Source organism: Hemibagrus wyckioides, linkage group LG03 (genome assembly GCF_019097595.1).
Source record: "Hemibagrus wyckioides isolate EC202008001 linkage group LG03, SWU_Hwy_1.0, whole genome shotgun sequence".
NCBI lineage: Eukaryota > Metazoa > Chordata > Actinopteri > Siluriformes > Bagridae > Hemibagrus > Hemibagrus wyckioides.
This window is the reverse complement of record NC_080712.1, coordinates 23,472,646-23,499,081: the sequence shown is the minus strand read 5'-3', so window position 1 is coordinate 23,499,081 and position 26,436 is coordinate 23,472,646. Positions and strand designations below refer to the sequence as shown.

General features: G+C 39.8%; 1 long non-coding RNA gene across 1 annotated transcript; it reads left to right on the top strand.

Moving 5' to 3' along the window:
* Positions 1–3,687: 3,687 nt before the first annotated feature.
* LOC131347241 (uncharacterized) lies at positions 3,688–22,872 on the top strand. Its single transcript, XR_009203721.1, has 3 exons — positions 3,688–3,966; positions 4,045–4,106; positions 22,618–22,872. It is a non-coding gene; the product is annotated as an uncharacterized LOC131347241 (long non-coding RNA).
* The last annotated feature ends 3,564 nt before the right edge of the window (positions 22,873–26,436 follow it).

The window sequence follows — 26,436 nt, the reverse complement described above, 5'->3', positions numbered from 1 at the left end:
GTCAGTGACCTCTTCCTGCAGTAGCCACATACAGCAGAAGGCTGTAAATGGAAAGTCTGTGAAGATGTACAATACTGTCAGTCAGGTAAGTACTGCAAGTCGCAGCCTGAATTAAAAATGCTGAAGTAGCTTATGGTAGTTTGCTAGTAACAACTAGCTATTTATTTATATAGATATTTGCTTAGTAAGTTTTTTCGACACAAACACAAACTATGTGTTTGGGACTGACAAAACAGAAGCACATGTTTTGCTCAATGACTATATTAAAGCTAACAGAAAGGAGTGGAATTGGCAGTAGTGCCGTTATTTTCTGAACAGCAACTTTCAGATATGAGCAGTTTCCTAAAGCAAATGGAATTGAAATGTTTATGTCATATGGAAGAGCATGCAAAACAGACACCATGTTCTTTCTAATATATTTGCAGTAAATGAATGTGTTTGGAGAAAAGCAGCATATTTTGCATATTGCATGACCATTGAGAACTTGAAGCATCAAATTGGTTGGGTTTCGTTAGCAGTGTATGTCCCCTAAAGTCAAAATGAAACCTAAGTGCTATAGTTATAAAATGTTAACAGGCTGGATCTCACCAGAGCATTGGATTTGTAGTTTGTATTAGTAGAGAGCACGTCTCTACATTCCTGCAGTGTTTAATAAGCTCAATAAACCAGGTATTTACTTGCCTCCTTTGAAATCAGCAGTGCATGTCTGGAGCCTAGCAGGCCTTGGGAGGTCACATTCTTCTATTACATTACTTCCACATCTCTGCTTTTCTGTTCTTAACTTATCACAGCATCTGGGAACTCCCTCCTTAAATTCCCCTATTATATTCTCTCATTTCTAATCTGAAGAGTGAGAATAGGCCACGTCTACAGAAGTGGAAAATTCTTTAATTATGGGTCACTCATTTCTATTCCAACTTGTTTATGTTATGGAGCACCAGCAAGGTGAGAAAATGCTGTTCTCTGGTTATATGTATAGGAGAGAATGGGGGAAAGTTCTGAGTTGTGCTCTGTAGCCCATAATTAATGGACTCTGATGGAGGCTCTGGACAATAAGGCCTTTTTAGTGGAGTGGGGCCCAGCTCCTACGGGTGCAACAATGAGCCCCCGTCGTAACTTCTGCCATTTGGGACAGAGGGGGAAACCCGGGCCCTGCCGAGGCAAGAGACACTATGGCCCAAAAAACAACGGGGAGGAATCAAGCCATGGCTGACTGTCTGTAAACTGGATTAGAGGATATAAAAATGAACGGCAGGGAAAAGGAAAGAATAGGATGGAGTCGAGAGAAGGAGAAGAGAGCATGGCAGAACAAAATTCATCAGGATTGTTATTTTGAACACAGACCTGACAGTGTCTTTAACCTTTCCTATAGGTAAGGAGCAGAGATGATGGTAGAGAGCTCTGCTGAAATATGCACTTATAATGACAGAAAGCTGCAATTCTTATATTAAATGTCTTTTATTTGTCTTATCTTATGCCTGAGGTCAGTTATAGAGGGGAGATCGGTACAATCTGGTTTTCCAAAAGGATCCGTAAAGATAAATTTTAAAAGAATTTTTGCAGATTAATAATGCAATAATGTAATATTTTTTCTCCTCTAGTTTTGGTATGATAAAACAGCTGAACACAACTCCAGCTTATTCTCAGTAAACTGTGGATGATTGAAAATGTTTCTTTTCTGTGTCACTTTAATGTGTGGCACTACTGTAGTGCTAACAAACCTAAAGATTGTGAGATATACTATGTATAATGAAAATGACTAAATATAAATCCACTCATATGAGAGAAAAAATGACTAGAAAAAGAAAGAAGAACAAAAATTAGGCAGATTTTCCCCAACCGGCTTACTTTATTTATTTTTATTTATTTTTTGCTAATTCTCTCTTGTCCACTAGGTGACACTGTGGTAGTCTGTGTGAATGTGAATGTGGCCTAAGCTCACTTTCAGACTCACACTGACATATTGTTTGAGGCATTTGTATTTTTTAAATTCAGCCAGTTTGTCTGTGTGTCTGATACATCTGCTTTCCATATAGTCTGCCACTTAATGCTTGAGACATCGCACAGTCACAGATTACAGTGAGCCTGTAGAAAAAGTACTGTTAGGTGTGTGTGTGTGTGTGTGTCCTTGACCTTGGTCCCTGGCATTACATGTGGGCATTAGATTGAGGCACACACAAATACGTGCCCAACACACACACACCTTCCACAACCTATTTTTAGCCATGAAGGCAGATGGACAGGTGCTGAAATAGCAGATAGCACAGATACACTGCCAGTCAGTCTGACAGACAGCCCAGAAGTGTCTCATATACATATACACACGTGCACACACACACACATGCAGAAGAACAGTATTGTGCCTTCATTGAATTCTGATAACCTGTAACCACTTCCTCCACTAACAGAAACAGTACATACATACATACCTGTCCGGGTTTGCATTGCTTTTGCATGTTCTCCTTTGCATTATTTTCATGCCTGTTCCATGTCTTTTCCCCATGAAATTTTCTTACACATATGTTCATTAAGCTCTCTTTTCTATTGCTTGAGTAAGAAGGTGTCCTGTCTGAAGCAATAACACATACAGTACTTGCCATGATGAAATATTCTTGTAATGAACCACTTTGACTGTAACCTAAGTTGTGTGAGTATCTCATATCTCATATTACAAATCCTAGATTACATCTTTACAGCGTTCATGTTGTGCTTTACCTACTTAGAGCAAATAACTTTGTTAGACTTCCAAAGCACACTTTTATTACTCCATGTTTTCAAATCTTACTATTGTAGTGTTTTGGAGGGCAGGACCGAACAGATGGCTTTCAGGAAATGATTCAGGGCTCAGACAACATTTTACGAGTGGTGGTGATAAAACTATGCCCGTATAGTGATAATGTGTAAACCTATAAACTGAAACATAGAGCATGTACTTATAGAACTTGGATTTTCAGGGTGTGCTAGAAAGTCCACATATTTAGGGCTTCTGGAAATCGGCATTAAGTGGAATTGTTCTACTCTCATAGTCTTCACCTTGGTCTTTGGGGCCTTGTGGATTGAGGTTGGGGCATTTGGGGTTATTTATTGTATTTTTTATTTTTATTTTTTATGTTATCTAAAATTTAATACCGCTGCTTGTCACTTGCTGTCTGTGCCAATGTCATATGAGTAGTGTATAAACAAACCTGACTGAAATTTACAGTTATGTCATCAGATTCCATTGTACAGGAGAGGGCGAGAGAGAGAAGCAGAATTTCATCGATAACATCAGCGCATACAGCGCTCTGTATCTTCCTGAATAGTTCGCACCTGGTTGATGTCAGAATGGCAGAGTAATCACAGGTTACTAGCATGTTTAGTTGACATAAGGTTAAAATAAACAAGTGGCCTGTACGGTGAAGCAGAAAGCATGGTGACCTGGGCTTAGACGAGGATAGTAGCAGGTCAGAGAAAATGTAAGAGATACAGAGAGATTATATGACTGAAGTTTTGGCACTGGGTTTGAGTTACTGTGTCTGCACCTGTGAATCTTAACCTCGAAGCTGACCAAAATGTTTCTCACTCATACACACACTCACTTCCAAGGGACTGACATTACATCTCATCTGACTCCTGTAGTGTGTGTATGTGTGTATTTATGTCATCTGTAATTGTTCTAATGTTAGTATGTTTACATTTTTTTACTTGCCTGCTTGTGCCCCTCATATTTTAATAGCATGTATGTGTTTATAAGGAACCACGCATTCGAGTGTGAGCATAAAATCCTCACATCCCTATTTAAATCTTCAAGTATTGCCCTTTCCCCTAGTATACGATTTCAGGAAGCACATCTTGCCAAACAGTCACACACACATGCTAAGATTAGCTTTGTCCAGTGTACGCCTGCCCATGTACACAACCACGTCGTCCACTATTGGGTCCTGGAGGCAAGCGAAACAGTGATGAGATGTATTTAAGGAAGAGAAGGTATGGTATCATATATGGGGATGTAAATTTGAATATAATCATATAACTTGAATGAAATTGCATATTATCATCTTCCAGAGTTGTTTCTCCGACAATATTATGGCGTTCTTGTGGGAAACCGCATATGTCATTAGGAGCAGGTAACTTTGCCAGTGTGTCTTGAAACGTTGGTCATTTGTGTGTGTGTGTGTGTGTGTGCTATCATCCTGTCACTAGACATTACTGTCCTGTCTTTTGTATGCTTCAGGTCTCTGTGAATAACAGACTCATTGAGCATTTAATCCGTGTGTATGTGTGTGTGTGTGTGTGTGTGTGTGTGTGCATGTGGATGGGTGTGCAAGGGAGGGCGGGAGTTTCATGGGTATCAGAAAAGACCCTAGAATATGTTTTTGCCTCGACAAGGCCTTTGTGTCAAGAGTTTTGCACAGACTGGAACGAGGAAGTCAGGTTTCAGGCTTTAATAGGCAGGCTTGCACAATGTGTGTGTGTGTGTGTGTGCGTGCGTGTGTGTGTGTTTCAGGCCACACGTCAAACCAGTTGTCTCAGACTTCTGTGAGGTTTGACCATGCATGCATGAAGAGTTATTTTTTCTGGTCCCCTTCCTCCTCTTTGTCCAGCATGGTGCAGTTGGTAATGGGATCAGAGGGCCACCATCACTAATGCAGACGAAGTCGAGCAGAAGTGCTGCCAACTTTGGTTAAATGCAACAACATCCATGGGACAGGTGCATTGTCGCTCCATGAACCTCCTCACCCCCTTCTTTTTTTTTCCCTGTTCATTCATTTAGGCAGAACGCATCTCTGGAAAATCACAATATAAGTGCATACGGACAATATGAGTATTAAAATTTACCAAATTCAATGTACATTTACACAACAATAGCAATAATTAATGATAAGCCTAAGACAATATAAGACGCCCCTTCCAAAAAGCTGGAGCTGGAGTTGGTTCTGCTGACATCATCTGTCCTGGCTCATGATGGATAATGATAAATTGTACATTTTAAATGTATACTTAATGAGCAAGCAAGATACTAGGAAGAAACCTCGAAAGGAACCAGACTCGAAAGGGAACCCCAGGGCAACCAGTGCTATTATACATGTTTTTCCCTTCTATAGCTCAATCAGCTGTTCAATGATGGAGATTTAAGTGTAAATCTGTGTGTATCAGTTGAGGTCCAAAGCCATATTCATGATTTCTAAATGGTACAATCCACAGCAATCATATGTATTTCCAGACTGTCCATGTGGAGCCATCTTCAGCAACAGCACACAACCTCTAAGTGATGAGACTCCAGCCAAAAGATTTATAAGGCCATTTTATAATACATGCCTTAATTTTGATTAAGCTACTGGTGTAAAATGGAAGCTTTCTGAATTAACAGACAACATGTTTGAAAGAGAAACCTTTCTGCTCTGATTGTTTGGAGAGTGGTATACCACATTATTCTGTTCTGTTCTCTTTGTAACAGTGCCTAAGCACTAGAGTTTCACCTCTGAGGTGAGAAGAACCACACCGTTCTGTTCCAAAACATTTCTTATATAAAAGTCACTGAAGTCACCTACTTGGTGTCATGAAGCTAAACACTATAGAAACAGTATAGAAATTCAGTAATTACACTGATCCCTAACAATTAATGGCCAGTAATTATATGCATACTACAGTATATGTTTGTGGACATCAGATCATGACACTCAAATGTGCTTTTAAAAATCCCATATCACTTTAAGTTCTCTCTTTGTTATTATAATAACTTCCACTCTTCTGGGAAGGTTTTCCACTAGATTTTCAAGTGGGGGTTTGTTCATTTAGCCAAAAGTACAGTAATGAAGTTGGGCACTAGTGTATGGTGCCTGGTGCACTGCCAGTATTCCAAATAATCATGGCAGGGAACTGTGTGTAACGGAGGCCAGTGGTAGGTGCTGTGCAGGTAAACCTTACTCCCCTGATCTCAAGAGGCGCACTAGCAACTGATGCTAGTGGCTGCAGTCTTTAGCCTCCTTGTTACTGTGCCCGCTTCCATGCCGGAGACCAGGGTTGGAGACCTGCTTGGAGTGGGTGCATGTCGGACCTGGGAGGGTGTTACATGTGCAGGCCATTCGAGTTCTTCCACTCCAATCTTGACAAACAAGGGCTTTATGGAACTTTGTGCACAGGGGCATTGTCATGCTGGAACAGGTTGGGACTGTGGCATCCTATGTAATTAATTCCTTTCAGCTTTGTGGTAATGTTTTAAGGAAGAACTACATTTATTATTGGTGTGATAGTGAGGTATCCATCATACGTTTGACTATAAAGTATGCATGGCTTGTCCTTAAAGTAATTTCAATATAATCTTCATAGCAAACTCAAAATAGGTCAAATGTAAAGCTAAATTAAATGTATATCTTTTGTCTCACTTTAGTTTAGTTTAGTTTAGATAGATAGATAGATAGATAGATAGATAGATAGATAGATAGATAGATAGATAGATAGATAGATAGATAGATAGATAGATAGATAGATAGATAGATAGATACTTTATTGATCCTGAAGGAAATTCCAGATATCCAGCAGCAACAGAGAGAGTAACACAAAAACAGGTTGTAGATTGCACACTGTATGTTACATATAGTCAGTATACACAGGGTAATGTGAAAACTGAAAAAACCTACAAGATATATAAGAAGCATATAAATAAAATAAGAGTAATAGGAGAAATGAGGTTAATTGCAGTGCAGCCCTTGATGTGCAATTTTATATGTAACAAAGTGACAGTGCAGATAGTATTAATTGTTCAAATACCTAGGTAATTGTACAAAGAGCAGCATGAAAGTTACAATGAAATTGAGTCTGTTTGTAATGGCAAGATATGCAATACGTATACTATGTATATATATACTGTGTATATAATTCACAATATGCTTTAAAAACATGCATAACAGTATATGTATAAAAGTACATGATAACATAAATAGATAAGTGCGACCTAGACCAAGCCGTAGTAAGTGTGTTATGTAAGTGCACACAGGCTCATCTGCACAAAGTTGCATAGCAAGATGCACGTACTACACACACACACACACACAGGTGATTACTAGGAGCTGTTATTCTACCGGAAATCTGTGGCAACCTGAGCGGGCGGTATCAACATAAACACCTACGTTGACACACACAAACACACACCACACATACATATACAGGTTTGATCTGATCAGTTCTGTATGTGTGTGTGTGTGTATGCAGCTGGCAGAGGAATCTGCTTTTGCATCTTTCACGTCAGCCGACTATGTGTGCTCTGCATCTGATTTACGCACTTTGAGGTTTCTCAGCTCAACAATACACACAGTGGCGTGACAGCACAAGGTTTTATCTCACCCCACCGACTTCCTCCCGTTACACATACACACACAGTACACACAATACATCCATATCCTACGCTCAAAAAAATACATTATCCAGGATGTACAGTGTGATGGTTCACAAGCGTATACAGTTTGCAACATCAGCCCTTTCAGGTTGTGTTTATCTTATTGTTTATGTGTCAATGTGAAAGTGTAGTTTTTCTTCTTTGCTTTCTGTGACGTTAAATACATTCATCTATGTACTGGCTTGTATTTCACTCCATGGTCTTGGATGTTATGATGTCTTTCTTCATCTTTCTGTATACTTGTATATGGGTTACATTACATTACATACACAAACTTTATGTTTTTCATCTTGTGTATCTTGTTTATCTCTGTCTAGCTGTCTGTTTGTATGCAGATTTATAGATAAGTACGCTATTCGCTTTCCTGCTCTCAACCCTTCAGAGTTAGTGGTTAATCTCCAACTTGTTATTTCTCTGCACACGACTTGCATTAATTTTGCACTCTGCAATTTGCTATTTTCTAGTTTCAGTTTGGAAAATCTCCAAAAAAAAAAAAAGTACCATATGTCTGACACAATGCAGATTTCCATGCAGCACTCGCAAACTGCTCTGAAACTTTCACATCCACAAACACAACATGCACAAACATGGAAAGAAGCTGAAAATAAAGATTCAGTAAGCTATGCCAGAATGTTTCCCGTAACCAGTGAGCCGCCTTTACAAAAAGGAAACTTCGGAGCAAGGTGTACTCACTGATGTTATCACAGTATCACCCTTTGCTGTTTCTCAGATCGGCTCTGTGGTTATCTGCAACTTGTGGTTGACAACACATACTACTCAGAATCATGCTTTGAAGAGGTTTTGGTGCTTCACCATATGCGATTGTGACAGTTTCCTAATTCATGGTTTTACTGTTAAAACATGGATCACACATAACATCTTGCAAAACAGAGCATCCTACAGTTTTGGCCCTTTCAGGATTGCTCCAAAACACATTTTCTCGTAACACGTCCGTGTCGACTTCCAGCACGAAAACTGAAATTAAAACAGCAGACTGTTCCACCCTGATGTTTCATATTCTTCAGGTTCTTTCCCTAATCTAGCCTTTTTTTAATCATCAGAATTTGTCATCACCATGTCAGAAATGTTAAGTCAGAAAAGGTATGTTTCACATCAGACACCAGTACCATCTTGGGGTCTTCATATTTTCCTGTCACCACACCCTGAGGAGCTATGCTCCTATATAGCTCAGACTAGCTGATAATGTTCAACCGGTTCAGACGGATGTTTGGGTTTACATTTCATTGAGAACATTGTGTTCTTAGTGCTTCAACAGCATAAAGCACATACAGTGTGTACTTCTGAAAGTAGAGCCACCAGCTGTTTGATAGAGGAGGCTTCTACATGGTTCTACATTCTATTAGATCATTTGTTCCTGTGTTTGGTCCTGTAAATGTGGTCAGTTGTTTTTCTGTGAATAATCTTATGTCCCTTATATACCTATAACCTTATATATACTTATATATTAACATTTTGCATAAGAGTTCATATGTCTACATGTTACCTAAATACATCCTTCATAACAAATGATGTACATACACTATATTGCCAAAAGTATTCGCTCACCTGCCTTGACTCGCATATGAACTTAAGTGACATCCCATTCCTAATCCATAGGGTTCAATATGACGTTGGTCCACCCTTTGCAGCTATAACAGCTTCAACTCTTCTGGGAAGGCTGTCCACAAGGTTTAGGAGTGTGTTTATGGGAATTTTTGACCATTCTTCCAGAAGCGCATTTGTGAGGTCACACACTGATGTTGGACGAGAAGGCCTGGCTCTCAGTCTCCGCTCTAATTCATCCCAAAGGTGTTCTATCGGGTTGAGGTCAGGACTCTGTGCAGGCCAGTCAAGTTCATCCACACCAGACTCTGTCATCCATGTCTTTATGGACCTTGCTTTGTGCACTGGTGCACAGTCATGTTGGAAGAGGAAGGGGCCAGCTCCAAACTGTTCCCACAAAGTTGGGAGCATGGAATTGTCCAAAATGTCTTGGTATGCTGAAGCATTCAGAGTTCCTTTCACTGGAACTAAGGGGCCAAGCCCAGCTCCTGAAAAACAAACCCACACCATAATCCCCCCTCCACCAAACTTTACATTTGGCACAATGCAGTCAGATAAGTACCGTTCTCCTGGCAACCGCCAAACCCAGACTCGTCCATCAGATTGCCAGATGGAGAAGCGCGATTGGTCACTCCAGAGAACGTGTCTCCACTGCTCTAGAGTCCAGTGGCGGCGTGCTTTACACCACTGCATCCGATGCTTTGCATTGCACTTGGTGATGTATGGCTTGGATGCAGCTGCTCGGCCATGGAAACCCATTCCATGAAGCTCTCTGCGCACTGTTCTTGAGCTAATCTGAAGGCCACATGAAGTTTGGAGGTCTGTAGCGATTGACTCTGCAGAAAGTTGGCGACCTCTTCGCACTATGCGCCTCAGCATCCGCTGACCCTGCTCCGTCAGTTTACGTGGCCTACCACTTCGTGGCTGAGTTGCTGTCGTTCCCAAACACTTCCACGTTCTTATAATACAACTGACAGTTGACTGTGGAATATTTAGGAGCGAGGAAATTTCACGACTGGATTTGTTGCACAGGTGGCATCCTATCACAGTTCCACGCTGGAATTCACTGAGCTCCTGAGAGCGACCCATTCTTTCACAAATGTTTGTAAAAACAGTCTGCATGCCTAGGTGCTTGATTTTATACACCTGTGGCCATGGAAGTGATTGGAACACCTGATTCTGATTATGTGGATGGGTGAGCGAATACTTTTGGCAATATAGTGTATATCATGACATAATCATTTCCTTACAAGTCTAACAGGCTTCAAGACTAGAAATGTCAGACTATGTATCAAGGTTGCATAACATCAGACATGGCATAACATGAGCACATGAGTCTGTGTTATGACACTTTCCATTTGACTGAGTTCATATATGAAACACCTTAGAAGCGATATGGACTAAAGAATGTGAGAAGGTGAACACCTGACCTTCACACCTATATGTGTTTCTTTACATTGTATCCGGAATTGTATACTGCATCAATAAAATCTCCCTTTACTGAAACTAAAAGGCCCAAACCTAACTTAGACCCTAATGAAATAACAAATTACAGACCAATTTCAAACCTATCTTTATATCTAAAATATTAGAAAAGGTGGTGTCAGCACAAGTATGCTTCTTCTTAAAGGAAAACAATATCTTCAGTCAGGTTTCAGGCCCCATCATATCACAATCACAAATGACCTATTTTTAGCTTCGGACCAAGGATGCATCTCAATTTTAGTCTTACTTGATCTTAGTGCTGCATTCCACACTATAGATCATAATATGCTTGGAGATCGCTTACAAAATCACACAGGTATACAGGGACAGGCATTAATATGGTTTAGATCCTACCTGTCTGATTGATACCATTTTGTAGATTTAAATGGAGAACTGTCCAGTGTAATGCCAGTGAAATTCGGGGTCCCACAAGGGTCTGTTTTAGGACCTCTGCTGTTCTCAATATACATGCTTCCCTTAGGTAACATCATTAGAAGACATGGGATTAGTTTCCATTGTTATGCCAGTGTGCCAATACCCAGCTATATATCTCATCAGAACCAGATGAAATATCTAAATTGTCTAGATTAACTGAGTGTGTCAAAGATATAAAAGATTGGATGACCTTTAATTTTCTATTACTAAATTCAGAGATATTACAAAAAAAAAGAGATATTACTTATTGGTCCAAAAACCAGTACACAAAAGCTCTCAAATTTCAGCTTGCATTTAGAAGGATGTACTATTACTACTAGCTCAACAGTGAAAGACCTGGGCGTAATATTAGACAGCAACTTGTCCTTCATCATTATTATTATGACATATTCATATTTCCAATATTAAATAGTGCACAAAGTGAGGTCATGAACATGGTCATGAACATGCCCCGGTTGATGTGGAAGAACTCAAAAGAGCTCTGACCTCAAACCCATTTAACGTTTTTGGGATGAACTGGAACCTCACCCCAGGCCTTCTCACCTGACATCAGTGCCTGACTCTTGTGGCTGAATGAGCACACAAAAATCTTCTAAACACAAGTGGAAAGCCTTTTGAGAAGATTGGAAGCTATTATAACAGCAAAGTGGGGACTAAAATACTGTGTACCTGCTTAGACATATGCTACAACCTCCACACATCTAAAAAGGATTTTCACTAGAATTTGGATTGCCACTCTGGGGATTTGTCCATTTAAATACAAATGCACAATAGGTCATGCATGAAAAATGTTCCAGTTTATATTCTCTGACTTTAAATCATGCATCCCTAAGCTAAGACAATTTAAGGCATCTCGAATTTTAATAATATAGCCAGAAGTGCATATCTACAAAGCCAGAGCCTGTTAAGCCTGTTAGTCAGCCCAGAAAATTGGCTTATGTCCAACAAAAACTTGGGTGTTATGTCAACTTGTCATTAAAAGTCCCTTAATAAATGTTTATGTAGGTTAAAGTCAGTTGTCATAAAGATCTTATGTTGGTGTCATGTAGTCTTATTAACACTGACAATAAGCAAAGTGTTATATATTGGTATTTCATTGCTGCCAATTGTGCTTGGTGTATTTTTGTCAGTTGTGTACTCCACCGAAAGGAAGACAATGTGTTATGACAGACATAAAAAATGTGTCTTCCCCCTAAATTTCCCCCAAATTTAATTTTTAAGTTTCAGTTACATCGAATCCAGTACTGCCACATGTTCATGTACACCAACACACACACACACACACATACCCACACACACCTTCCCTGCCATTTCATACCCAGAGAGGCCCCTATTGTTCCAACCACAAGAATATCGATTTTTTACAGCCCAGGCATAACAATGCACCCAAGCCACTCAAGTCCATTATAAACTCGCTTTACAAGTGCTAAATGAATGGGATAGGTAGGTGCGCTTGAAAACAGGGCCCTAAGGAAAAGAGAAGGGGAAAGTGACATGACAAAAGGGCTGTGCAGTAAGCTTCCTCTTGTATCTGTGGTAGCTGGGCTGAAGCAAGCTTTGATGTAGTAGTAGCCAGGGGAGGGTGGAAGGGTGGATGGACGAAGTGTGAAGGCCATGGATAAGTGACCTAAAGGGCTCCGGAAGTGGAGAGAAAGGAAATCACATCCAGGCAAATGTATCTTCCCCTTTTACATAGGTGACACACACAGATTCAAATGATATACTACACACACTATGAGAAAAGTCTTCATCACACAAACATCCATTTGCTGATGTTCAAGTTCAGCATCTCCTACTCAATGCTATAAAGTGGTTTCAGTGTAGGAGTGCAGACAGACATAAAAAGTGCCCTTGGAAATAACTGATCTGTACTTTTATTTGAACTGATGAACAACTTATCTTGCAGTTCCTGGACATGTAGCATGCATCTGTTTCCTTTCATAGAACTAGTATGTAAATTAGGTGTTATAGCAGATTTAGCACTGATAAAGTCTGATTCATTTTGTGCAAATTGCAGTGGAAAGCCCATTGTTTTAATCAAATAATATTCACCTCCTTTGAGGTCTCACAACCCACCTTACTTAGCAAGAACTTAGCAGAAATTGATTCATCTGCTAGAAGAAGAGTATGGTTAATTTTGCTGGTGTTTATGTTTGGGTGGAATGGGATGGCTGAGGTTTGGGTTAGTCTTGGTTGAGAAGTTAGCTATGGATTGTTAGTGTAGGTACAGGACAGAGAAAACACACACACAAACACACACACAAACACACACAGTATCCTTCCAGTGACACAGTAATCAATGCAGTTAATTAATATTCATAAATCTATACTTTAATAAGTGTACCCAAAAGAAACCTTTAGGCTCCAACTATCAGTCATTCCTATCCTTGTGGGGACATATTTGGTCTCCACCAAGCTATCAAAACCCTAGTAAAGCCTGTCACCATCATGCCTGATGTTCATATCTCTAATATTCATAACATACATATATACATCTTCACAGTTCACCCCTTTTTATCAACTTATCATCCACTCCTTTTTATCTTCTCAATGTCACAGCCCTAGCCTTTTAAACTGAAACCTCTCCATGAGACCATCACCATAAACTTGACTCCCTGCAGCTCTCTGTCACTCACATACTGACAGGGGTGAAAAAGGGAAAAACAATAATGCTTGCCTCCTCTCTCAGCAGGACCAGTGATTTCCATTAGAAGGAGAGGGACAGACTGAAAGAGGCAGACGTGAGGGATGTGAGGTGTCCCAGTACGGTACGGGGGCTGTAAACACTGTAAGGCTATCACCATGGCAGCCGGTGCAGTATTACCAGGCATCTGCCCGACCTCCCAAAGCCAAGCGCCCCCTGTAAATGCCCCCACTTGGCCCTCGTTCTCTCTGTTCGGCCTCTCACTGTTGCCCAGCAGAGCAGATGTGCACAGCAGAGCTCCCTGGCCTTGCATGAGCGATCCCTTGGGTCTGGAGGAGGAGGGGGGAGCAGAGTGTGGGTGTGTGTAAGTGTACGTGTAAATGTGTGCGTGTGTGTGTGTGTGGCAGGGGCCCAATGTACCCTTGAAAAACATTGTGCAACCAAGGTCTGTGCTTTCCGAGCAGTCAGTTTCTGTGGACAAAAAGAAAGAGCGGGAAAGTGTTAAAGGAAGAGAAAGAGAGAGCAAGAGAGACAGACAGAGAGAGAGAGAGAGATTGGGGGGGTGTAAAGGAGGGAATGGAGCAAGATGAGGAAAACAGGTGGCTTTCAATAGTGCTCCACTTTTCATAAATCTCTGCTGTGTGTGCAAAGCCATCAGTGTGAGGCTGTGCGCTTATGCCATGTTTGCTTTGGCCAAGCTGTAACTCTACCAAGCTGTAACTCTAATGACTTTATCACAAACACCCTGGGACGCCGGGTTTCATTTGACCATGGAGCTGCACCCAAACACTTCACTGCTCCTGCACTAGGCTGAGATTGTTTTCACATGCTATATGTGTTATTGCTAGATAACAAAAGTTATTTTCAGGAAAGGAAATGTTTTCAAGCACAGCTGAGAATGAAGTAGCAGAAGCATGACTGTTTTGGAGCAGATATAATGAAAAAGTGAAATCTCAAACCTTTGCTTACCTTTCCACTAATTCATTACACCTTTACCATGATGGTAATTAAAAAGCTTTTTTTTCATAGGCAGATTAAGGCAAGTCCTTGACAACAAAGTTATTTCAGTAGAGAATTGCTATTCATTGTAATTTAGATAATCATTAAGCTTTGTGCTTAGAAAACCGGCTTAAGACCGAATGATTTAGTTTTCCATTTTTCCATAGACACTGGAGCTGTAAATGAATAATGAAAATGGGTTAGCAGACATTCACTGCATGGATTGTGACTTTGTGGCACATGTGAACCACCCGGCACTAAACCGCCTAAATCAAATCTAAAGCCCAAGTAGAATTAATCTTTTTGACTGTAGCGCATTCATTTCAGACCCACCATTGATCACCACCTGACATTTTAAGAGGCTCAGTAACGGCTAGCATCTGGTGCTAACTAAAATATCCAGGCTATAGTGTGAGCTTGGGTGGCATTTCCCTGTTTTGTGAGGTTCAAGTCCCTGAATTCTGCTCTACAGACGCCCAAACTGACTTCTCTGACCTTGTCATGTACCCTTCTGAATAGGCCACCAAACTAGAGCACTATAACTATGAACGAGTGCGTGGTATAGCGCGTGTGTGTGTTTGTGTGTGTGTGTGTGTGTGTGTTGTTCAGGGACAAGAACAGGTTGTGTGAGCCAGTGGATGGCTGTAATCCCAAACTTCTATTCAACTGCTGTGTGAAGGTGCTTTTATTGGAATCCTGTTCATTAGAGTGCGACTACTGATTTGTTCCCTCACATGGACCAAACAAGAGAGAGAGAGAGAGAGAGAGAGAGAGAGAAATCAGTAAGATAAATGAACAGAAGGCCAATGAGAGAAAAGACAGAGGAATGGTGAATTAAGAACAACATGGAGGGACTGAGAGTTGAAAAGAATGTAGTGCAAAATGAGGGAAATGCCTGCCAGGGGAATTCATGCTTGATTTGTCCTTGTTTTGAGAGCAGTTAGCTGTCAATGGGGGGAGATGGAAAGGAGGCCGGCTGCAGGCGGTACAGTGCAGATGCCTCTATTGGAGGCCGAGGCAGGCATCTCCCTTCTCCGGCCTCCCCGAATGCCCCGGATCCTGGCATTGTGAGTCTCTCAATGTACTCAGCAAGGGCCTGTGCTAGAAAAGTTCTGTTCCATTTGTGGATCCTCCTTTACACACCAGCCTCGAGAGCTCTTTCCAGGGTGCTTTGAGGCCTACACCGGGCCTTTCAGAGAAACATATGAAGCAGCACTCAAAAGAGTCCAGTGCCCTTAGGAGGAGTGAAAGGAAATGAATGTCTTCATTGGTGACAGGACAGTTGTGTTTCAGAGCCAGCCACGGGAGGGGTACCTTTTCTGTGTTTTGCAGTTGGCGGGCCACTGTTGTTTTTTGGCACCAATGGGAAGCCGGGCTTTCATTTGCAGGGTTCAAAGCGGTCAAACGGTTCTGTATTGAGAGCAGGCAGGCACGGAGGGTTAGTTATGGAGCTGCAGGTAGAGCTTTGGCAGATTAGAGTTAATCTTAGCCATTTAAGGGGCCTGTCAGTCACACAGTGCTGCTCCAGGCAGCCTGTAGGGCGTCGGTTTGTATCCAGCTGTTTGGTTGTCAAAGTAGCTTTGTCATCAAATTATCAAATCTACACCAAGTCTAGTAGTGAGGGTAAGAATTTCAGAAAGGAACTTCTGGGAATTTGGAGTGCTGTGCACTTGAAGAAGGTGAAGGAGGTGTACTCATTTTCTATAACTACACACATTATATATTCCCCCCTAAAGCAAATGATTTATATTAAACCAAAAGAAAACTTTTACCAAATGTTTGCATGATATGCTAACAGCAGTCAAGATTCGCACCAGGACTGGTTTGGGAAAAGGGGAGAAATACAGCATTCAAACTACTACTATATAATAAACAGTAAGCGTTTGTGAAGGGATGAGCACTTTTCCGGTTTCCGGCGATTTCTCTGTCTAGGATGGAGTCTGCTATCTGGAGAGGAAATTACCTTTCCTGCTGCCCACTGACCTTCACCAGCTCAGTGCAGTGCAGGATGGGAAGAGTGGGACAGAATGATTGAGTAGTCATGCTTTCATACAGAAAACACTAGACATTATTGACATACCTTTACCAGTAATTCTTTGTGTTCATAATTCTCACTTGCACTCTTCAACCAATATTTAAATGGAATCCATTCCTTATGTAGTCACATTTGCCATGTTAAACATTTATTCCGCAGGATATGATTTCAAACAAATCCAATGGTACCGTCACACAAAATCTATTCTATGCTTCATTGACTGCATTGACAATGTAAATACTGACAAGAGAAGAGAAACAGTATTTCGATTCCTCTGATTCCTGATTCTGATTCCTCTGTATATCTACACATATGGTGGTATTGACAATAAAGAACCTTGAACTTGCACTACCACTCTCAGTACGATAGACTGATCTTATTTAGAACATTTCTCCAGTTTTCATTTCATTCTTTTTAATTTTTAAGTCAAAAGGATACAAACCTTGTAAGTTGTCAGGAAAGTATCGGCTCCTACTTCCCGAGTTCACACTTGGAAATTGTATAGGGCGCGTCCTGGTGTATTGCAGCATGTTGCAAATGTTTTCTGTTTGTGCCATCTTACATTTACACTTCATGGAATTTCTGGGTAAAAAATCCAAAACTGTACACAGGGTTTACATAAAATTACCAATCAATGATTATGGGTGATTGAGTCAGTGACCACACAAAATTAGTGAGAGACTGGGAAAGAGTTACTCAGAGAGAGAGAGAGAGAGAGAGAGAGAGAGAGAGAGAGAGAGAGATAGAAAGTGATAGAGCAAGGGTCAGATTGTTTTGGCCCACTGTGATTGTGTGGTTCCTCCAATTGTTCCTCAGCAGGCTCCACAGGAAACCTCAGACACAGAGATAAAAGGAGCAAAGAAAAAATGGGAAGAAAAAAAACAGTCCACTGCATCTTTCTAAGAGAAGCTGTGTGAAGAGAGGCAGTTACACACATTGGGGGGAATGAGAGCAGAGGTGGTGGTCACTGAGGCTGAGAGGAAAAAAGAAAAAGAGGAATATGAAAAAAGGATGGCAAACTGAGTCAGAGTTATGGTGTGGGTTAGCGTGGGCTCTAGGTGAGAGACTTAGGAATGAGATGAAGTCTCTCTCTCTTTCTCTCTCACATGCACACACACACACACACAGTCCTTTTAAGCACCATTCATAATGTCATATTGTGTACAACTTCATGCAAATTTCATAAACACATGCACCACAGAAAGCTCTAAGTCAATGAATATTTAAGTAACATTTGCCTTAGTTTTTTAGATTTCATTTAGAGTTTTATTTTATAACATTAGGCACAGAGTGTCACACACACACAAACACACAGACACATACAAACACAACTGGTGACAACATGCCTCGTTCCCTTTGTCCCTCATCTTTATGCTGTCTTTCCTGCCATTGTTTTATTAACATCCCCACATGCAAACACATCACTGTGGAAAAAGTGAGTGAGAAAGAAAGAAAAAAAGAGAAAGAGCCACAGTAGATTCATTTTGAGTTGAATCATTCAGTCTGCTTTATATGGGGCAACATGTCAGTGTGTTTGAGCAAGGCAAATCACTGCTGTGCTGCATAGGACAGAGACAAGCAAATGTGATTATGTCGCAGCTTACCAGGACTCAGGCAGTATCCGTGTCGTCATGGTTATACTGATGTTGGCGTGGATACCGTACACAGGGTACACACTGACCCAGAGTGACCTCTCCATCTCTGTGGACAGTAACTCCATCATGGTAATCTTCAGAAGGTTCCTTCAAGCAATGTGTCATTTAAAAAATTGAACACAGCTGGACCTTTGGGTAACATGAGGATGTTGTTCTTTAAAGGCCTTCTGCATTATTTATAAGAGCTACATCCTAATACTGGACAAATATACTTAACATTCAGTTAACAATGATGTTTGCACTATAAACACACCAATTTACCACTAATATTTATTATTCTATATAACTCTGAAGTTTTATTTCATTAAAAAAATTTATTGTAATTATTTGGTATTTTTAGTTATTTTATTGTAATTTTATTATTCTTATTTATAAGTCATGCAACGCCCCCACACTTGGGATGAATAAAAAATCTAATCTCATCTTTTCTTCAGGGGAGGAAAAAGAACTGAGAAACTTCCCTTAAGTGAAAGCACAGGTAATGCGTTTTAGTTGTTTTGAAGTGATAAAATAAAGTTAGTGTCATTTTGTAATAAAAAAAAAAACCCCATAGATTCAGACTGATGGCAGAAGATCTGTACTCCATATCAGCTTTTACTGACCAACAAGAGAGTTTAGAGCCAAGGGGGAGTCTGACTGACATAAACCAATCAGTCAATCACAGTTCATTTTTGTTCAGTGTCATGTTTAAGAGTATGAAAATGTTATGTCTATGTTCCTAAAAAACAGACTGGAATGCAATCATAGATCTTTCATTTAAGAAAGATTCGTGCAAATGAATGAGTCTATACCATGAACTTCATGTTATTTGGAAAATCCAGCATTTAGCTGATCCTCATAAGTACTCATTGTCACAGTTGTAAACACGATGATTTCCTTTTTCCATGAGAGCATCACGACGGCTTTGTTTCTAGGCAGACTGCTAGAAAAATGCAACACACACATCTCCCGCAAATCCTGTAGAATCCAAACAATCAGATGATGCGTTTAAAACTCCTGAAGAGTTTCCAGTTTCGTGCAACTGACAATCGTGACAGTTTGTGGGCGTAGGGTTCCAGTCCAATGGTTTATCCATCTTCGGATGCACACAGATAGCTATAGCAATAACTACATTCTGTAGCGTGAAATGGTCACAGTAGCTTTTCTGTCCTACACTGAAGACCTTCATTGGAAAGAATATCTGATTCCAATGCATATTGATTTGATCACAGTTCTAAATCAGACAAATAAAAAATGAGATTTAAAGCACTTATGTTTTGTTGTACATTGGCATTTCAGATTTTGTCTAGCATCCGAGATTAGATGCAGAGCTAGATGACATATCTTTTTGAACCTGAAGCATAAAACAAAAGCAAACATTTCCTACTTTCCTTATGGTCTAACTGTCCTTCTGTTATCATCAGTGAGTTTTTATATTAAGGCCCTTTTAATAATCAGACCAGAGGTAAATGAAATAATCTATGACAATACATAAAAGTCCATGAACATCTTCCTTTCTAAATGAGCTTCTTCATGTAAATATTTGACCTAAATATTTGACAGAATGTGTACTACTGAACTACAACCAGTATTTTGTCATATGTTGATCACCACATCAGATAAGGTTTTAAAAACAAAACAAAACTATGCATGATTTACAACCAGGCCATGATCTACCTGATGATAACCCCTACCCTAAAACTAGGCTACAAAAAAGAAAAAAAAAACATTGTTTGTTACTTTCATTTTATTTGGCACAATTTCTTTTGAGGTCATTTCAAATTGGACAGACGATCATCATAAGGTGTTTTTGCACTAGAAGAAATGTCTGAATCATCAAATGAGTCATCAAATGAGTTAACTAAGTACTCTTTTGCTTTTGTTATGGTAGCCTAATCCATAGCAATTAGATTCATCTCAATAATTGCTTTATGGAGAAGATAAATAATGACACCAGTTTCGACTGGCTAAAGCAATTCTATGTAAATAGCTGACTTCATCCAGGATTATAGGTCATTTTCGGCAGGTCAAAGGCTTAGGTTCCAAGTGCTTTTAAGCTCCAGCTCTGCAGTTAAGTGTATCTGTAAAGCGCAGAGGCAGTGTATCAGGAATATAGGTCAAGTCTGAGGCAATTTTGATCCTCCTGAGATTTACCTGTTTGTACAGCCGGGCCATTCTCAGGGCTCTACCTTGCATAGGCTCCAAAAGGAGGACATTCAATCGTCAAAGAGAAGAAAGAAAGAAAGAAAGAAAGAAAGAAAGAAAGAAAGAAAGAAAGCGAGAGCAGATAATGGAAGAGTGAAAGGGAAAGTTGTGGTTCAGGTACACGTCCTAGGTAATTTCCAATTTTGTTCAATTCAGGAGGAATGTCTTGCCAGCTCAATCATATGCTGATTGGGGCCGAATGGGAGAGTCCCCACAACGGCACACTCCATATGCATTGAGATCAAACTGGCGTTCAAAAGTGCATCGGGCACAGCTAGGAAAGTTTTGTTTAAGGATGTAAGGCAAAGCTGGGTGAAGAAACGCTACATAAAAGCCTATTTTGTTTCCACTGAGGAACAGATGGCGATCTGGTATGTCTATTCATTCTCTGCCAGCTAGCTATGGACTGGCTCAGTGGCAGGCAGTAGATCACTGCAAACAGTAATCCAATTGAGGGAAATTGGGCTTCAGGGAACGGTTAACTTGAGAATTGGTACACTATTTCTCTTTTAAGAAATGATCCAGTTTTGTACTTGTACATATGTTGAAGAAAGCATGTGATCAGGTTCCCAAAGTGTTTTCCAGACAACTGCAGCAAAGGACCATTAGCGCTCGGTTACATGCTCAGTGGACATGAGTTTTGTGTGAAACGCCATCAATCATATGTACACACATTCACACCTGCCTGAGTGACACCAAAGCAGGGGAGCATGACAGAATCATTACATCGAACTCAGTCAAAGGTGAGTGTGTGTGTGTGTGACAATCACAGGTAGTTTCAGCAAACAAAAAGCACAGAGAGAAAGAGAGAGAAAAAGAGAGGCGTGGGGGCAAGTCAGCTTAAAATTAGAAAGATTAGTGAGGGAATGTGATAGTCCATCACTGCACCTGCTTATGTCATTTCAAGTAGAGGAAAAGGCAGAGTGAGGACTTTTAGTGATATCCAGAGCTCCCCTATTGTTCCCACAGGCATGGAACACTGAGTGGGAACAATGAACAATGTTTGTGTTTACATTGCTTGAGAAGTGTGTGTGAAGGAGGAGGAATGAAGGGAGTAGGCGACTTTGTATTTTCTAAAACTACTATTAATCAATGCCAGAGCACTTTGTTTGTAAAGGACTTCTGGTTTCTGGTCTGTGACAGTACGGGAGACTTCAACCGCGTGATGGATGCTTTCGTCTCGACCTTTGCACAATCCTCAGAGTAACATTAGTCAGAGCAGGAGCATAGGAACATTATTCAGATGTGGGCTGATTGTGGTAAGGCAGCAGTAAACTGGTGGTGGCTCTCTCTCTCTCTCTCTCTCTCTCTCTCTTTCTCTCTCTCTATCTCACATGCTTCTTATACACTTCACAACTGCACAGACATTCACTCACATGGCACATAGAAGCCTGAAGCCCATACATTCATTTAGAGCAAACAAGCCTTCAGTCCCCCGAAACACACTTCATCCTTGATGAGGAATGATCTCATCTGTATATTGTTTACTAAACGTACAGCATGTTTAGGCTTTAGAAGTGAATTGCTCTCTTTTCTTGAAAAAAGAAAAAAAGCAGAGAGGATATTGAATTTATTCAAATGTATTGAGTATTTCCTATTACAAGATTATAACAAACCAAACATAAGATTGTTAAAACTTATGTCTAGATATTTGTACTAAACTTGAAATAGTTCTACTGTCAGGTAATTTTACTCATTTTAAGCATTAATTTCTAGAAAAAAAAAGCAAAAAATCTGCCAACATAACAAGAAACTGTAAATATCTAGAAATAGATTAATAATCTTTTTTTTTCTCTTATAGCAGGAAATACTATATAAATCTGATTATATTATTATATACTGTATAATAAGATATTTCCATTTGCACAGATGCCTTTTTTTTTGCAGTGAACTCACATAAGGTTCACACATAACACATAAAACTCAACGCATAGGAAGGTTATATATATATATATATATATATATATTTTCCATGCACCGATGTCTAGCCTGACATATTTAGCAGTCTCTAATTTTGTCATGTGATCCTTTTTTCAAGGATTGGCCTTATAAAAATCCATCTTTAGCAGTTCCAGACGTAACTATAGGTTTAGAATCGCTGTGTTAAACTTGGCTGTAAATGTTTTTGTGAGTGGATGGCAGGGTTTTGAAGATTGGACTGACTCCATTTCAGGAAGAATCAATGCTGGTCGCTCGGTTTGATAGACAGGAGTTCATTTTTCTCATTCTGCTCATGTTTCAGGCACCAGAACACCACTGGGTGTGTTTTTTTTCCCAGCTTAGCACACAGAGGAACTCCTGAGAAGAAGAGAGGGGAAAATATGACAAGAGGAGATCAAGAGAGTGAGAAACAAGCTCAGGGAGACAGAGACAAGCGAAGAATATTTTGAATAAAGAAGACTTTATGAGGAAAAAAAAATTAAGCTTTCTTCTGTCTTTCCTTAGTATTAATACTGTGTTTTCCAGGACACCATACTACTCTAATCAAACATTAAAAAGGCACATTGGTGAGTGTGTTCCTGAGATTTGAGAATCATTCATACTCTCTCCTACCACTTTTAATCACACAGCCATCTGTCGTACTGTCAAAACACAGCTTAAAAGTTACCATGATCAAACAAAAGCACAGATTCAGAATCTGTTACTCTAGGCAGCCCTGGTTTTTGTGTTTAAAATACTTAAAATACTGGGATGATTCCTTAATCCCAGGGACCTTAAATCAAACCTTTTCAAACCCCAAAGAGTGCTATTGATTTGCAGGTTACGATAGGTTAAAAAGCCTTTCCTCATTGCTTGAGTGGGAAGAATCCTCCTCTTTTAAGACCTTACCAGAGCAAAAAAAGAATATCAGGCCAGACTAAACTCTGTTCAAACATTCAAGGACACACCAAGATGTATCAAACAAGCAAGCACTCCGATTTACCCACGCTCTTGCTATCATGAACACACATGCTAATCACAACGTCAATTGCTAAGAAAAGAAGCTTGGGATTTTGTTATGGCTGCCCTCAAAGCTAAATACAAACACACAGTGACACGCAAGCTGAGGAAGTAACGACATAAAAAAAGTGTTTTAGAAAAGCTGGAGGTTTGCAGAAATGACAGCCTGCACCAGGATTATGTTGAGTATGAACACCAAACCCGAGGGAAAATGCTGGTTGCCTTGCCAGTGTGCCTGCAGCAATGACAAGCGAGCCGTAAACCACGCCAAGGGGCCACTCCCTTCATCTCTCATCCAGCTCCCCCCCGCCGGCGACCGCAGCTCCCAGAATGCATCTCTTCCTGCCACACTGTCTCATCGAGCCAAAATGCTTATTTCATCCCCTTGGAGACAATCAGGTAGGGCCTACCCAGTAATGGAAGACTCGCTGTGGTCTTGGCAAGTAACATAGCGGTCAAGTTGACTGCTATGGTAAAGTTCAGCCAAGCTGTTCTGGTTGAGTCCCGAGTGTGGAAGCTGTGATGAGATGGAGAGTGTAGACATTCCTGTTGAAATTCATCATATGAAGTCTGAATCATCCTTCTACTGGAAGAGCCGCTGCTTCTTCTGATCATTCTCTTTTTCTTTCGCTTGTCTTGTTCTCTGTCATTTCTCAAAATTGGATGTCCACATGGCAATAAGTCACACAAACAAGAATCAGCAGAACTTGTGGGTTCTGAGAAATGTTCCACCAAGTTAACAAACAACTGAAATGGCCAAAGTGATTACAATAACTGCATCACCATGATGGTGACCTCATTGTTATATTCAGCGTGAAGTATCTAGAATAAAATGTCTGGTCAGTCTTTTGTTTAATATGTTGTTGGTGTGACTAAAAAGACAAATTAACACCCCTTATACAACACTGCTTTTGAATCCACAATTCTGATTGGCAAAAAGCTATTGATTCCTTTTCTATAAGAGCAGCTTTGTTTATGTTAATCTGCTCGTTTGTATACATTATGTTTTCTATTTTTTAATGATAATTTGCATAGAGTCTTGTATGACTGACATTCCATATACAGTAAATGCATTATTATTCATTCCCTCTATTAGAACGGGAAGCCACGTCACTATACAAATGTGGAAGTAAAACTGGTGAGGTGTTTTACTGAGAACCAAGTGTACATAAACACAACAGAAACTCACTGAAACTAACAAAACAAAATGCAGACGTGGCGTCACCGAGCAACGACAGAGATGTACAATATGTAGCGGAGATATAACTTCTGTGAATTCCCACAATGACTCGTCAAAACCTGAGAGCACAGGACAGATATACAGGTATACAGAGCCACTCATTAGGGCTAACCTAAACAGGTGCTCGTATTGGCGGGAACAGAACAATAAAACAAGAGAAGCACAGAACATGTGAACAATAAAGACATGTAAACATAACAGAAACTAGAATACATAAGCAAAGAAATAAAACATTACAGAGACACAACACTAAATATACACTAGACAAGGGAACATAACATATACATAATTAACGACATTAACGACATAAATATAGCCAGGGCTGTGAGAATAAATCTGCTCCCAGGCGATCTGGCCAGAGAAATGTTCAAGCGGGTCCTGACACCCTACAGGATTTTGGTGAGGTTTTTTAGTTTGTTTTGTTTGTTTGTGATTGTTGTGGCCAAATTTTCCTAATTTTTTTAACAGAATTTGTGATTTTTTTTGTGATTTTTTTCCCAGAAAACTACTTGAATTGGGAAATCTGCAAGCACAGGATTCTTCTTTTAAACTCCTACCAGTAATTACCTACTTAGTATTTACTTTCTGTGATAGCTGTACTCATCTTCAGCACACGTGAATCGAAGAGGGCTTTGGCCGTATTCAGTGTTATGATGTGACATGATGCATCTTGGCCCAAATCTCCTTTTGCAGTGTTTGCTTTATTTTATGTTTTCCGAATTTCTCTGATTGTGAAATCCTGGTCTGACTGAAACTGTTGATAACTATCTGTGAAGAAACATTTAGTTAGCAGTATTTTAAGTCTTCAGCGTCAGCTCTTTGTAACAGCCAGTGTTAAGCTTTAAGCTTTTAAGGAAAGTCTTGAGGATTTAGGGATTTGCATTGGGTGATGTCTCCAATATATGACGACCTGCATTTCTGTTGTTTTATTAACATCAGGAAAACAGAAAATAGAAACTGCTGAAAGAACAGCTGTTTATAGCTGCTATAATATAAGTAACTTATAATAATAGTAATAATAATAAAACAATAATTATAAAATAATAAATAATAATAATAATAATAATAATAATAATATGAACTACTTTGCTTAGTGAACATTTCACAAAACAAAAAGTAACTTGGAAACCTTTTTTTTTTAAATTATGACGTGTTTATACTATAGTCATTTGTTATTGTGGGCAAATTGCTGTAGAATAAACAGAATAAAATGCTTTAGAATGTGCTGTTTTTGGAAAAGAATCAATTTACTGTCCTTTAGCAGTTTTATTTCTTATATATGACAAAATGTAAGTATGTTTGTTGATTCATGCCATGTTTTTAGAAATTTATGTTGGTTATTCTTATTGCCTGATAGCACAGGCAGCAGCAATGTACTGGACTGTTGTGTGTATTTTATTCTATATTGCTGTTATTTCTATTATTACTTTATTATGTGATCATGTTGTATATGACATCAATCATCACGCATCAGTGCTTCTTGCCCTACCAGTTTGTATCATAAGATCTTAGTGCTGATATTAACATGATCAGAGCTTCTTGTTTCAGGACTACTGGGCAATAGAAACATGTGCAGTTCCAGTTTCCCACTGCAAAAAATTAATGGTACTTTATGCAGTAGTTTAAGGTCTTTTGTCTTATACTATTCTTTCATCCAGTTATTCTGCTGATGTTTTACTCAGCATTGCATTGTATTCTGCAAAATGTCTCTGCATGGTATATCGCATTAATTTGTCCAAACCTTGAAAGAGTATGCACACCATATACCCTGTCCAGTCTGATACACACAAGTACTGAAAGAATTTTCCCTGATCAGCACTGAGAAGGTTTTCTGTACTCTTTAAACTCTTGTTTTTCAGAACATAGTTATAATAAGGGTTG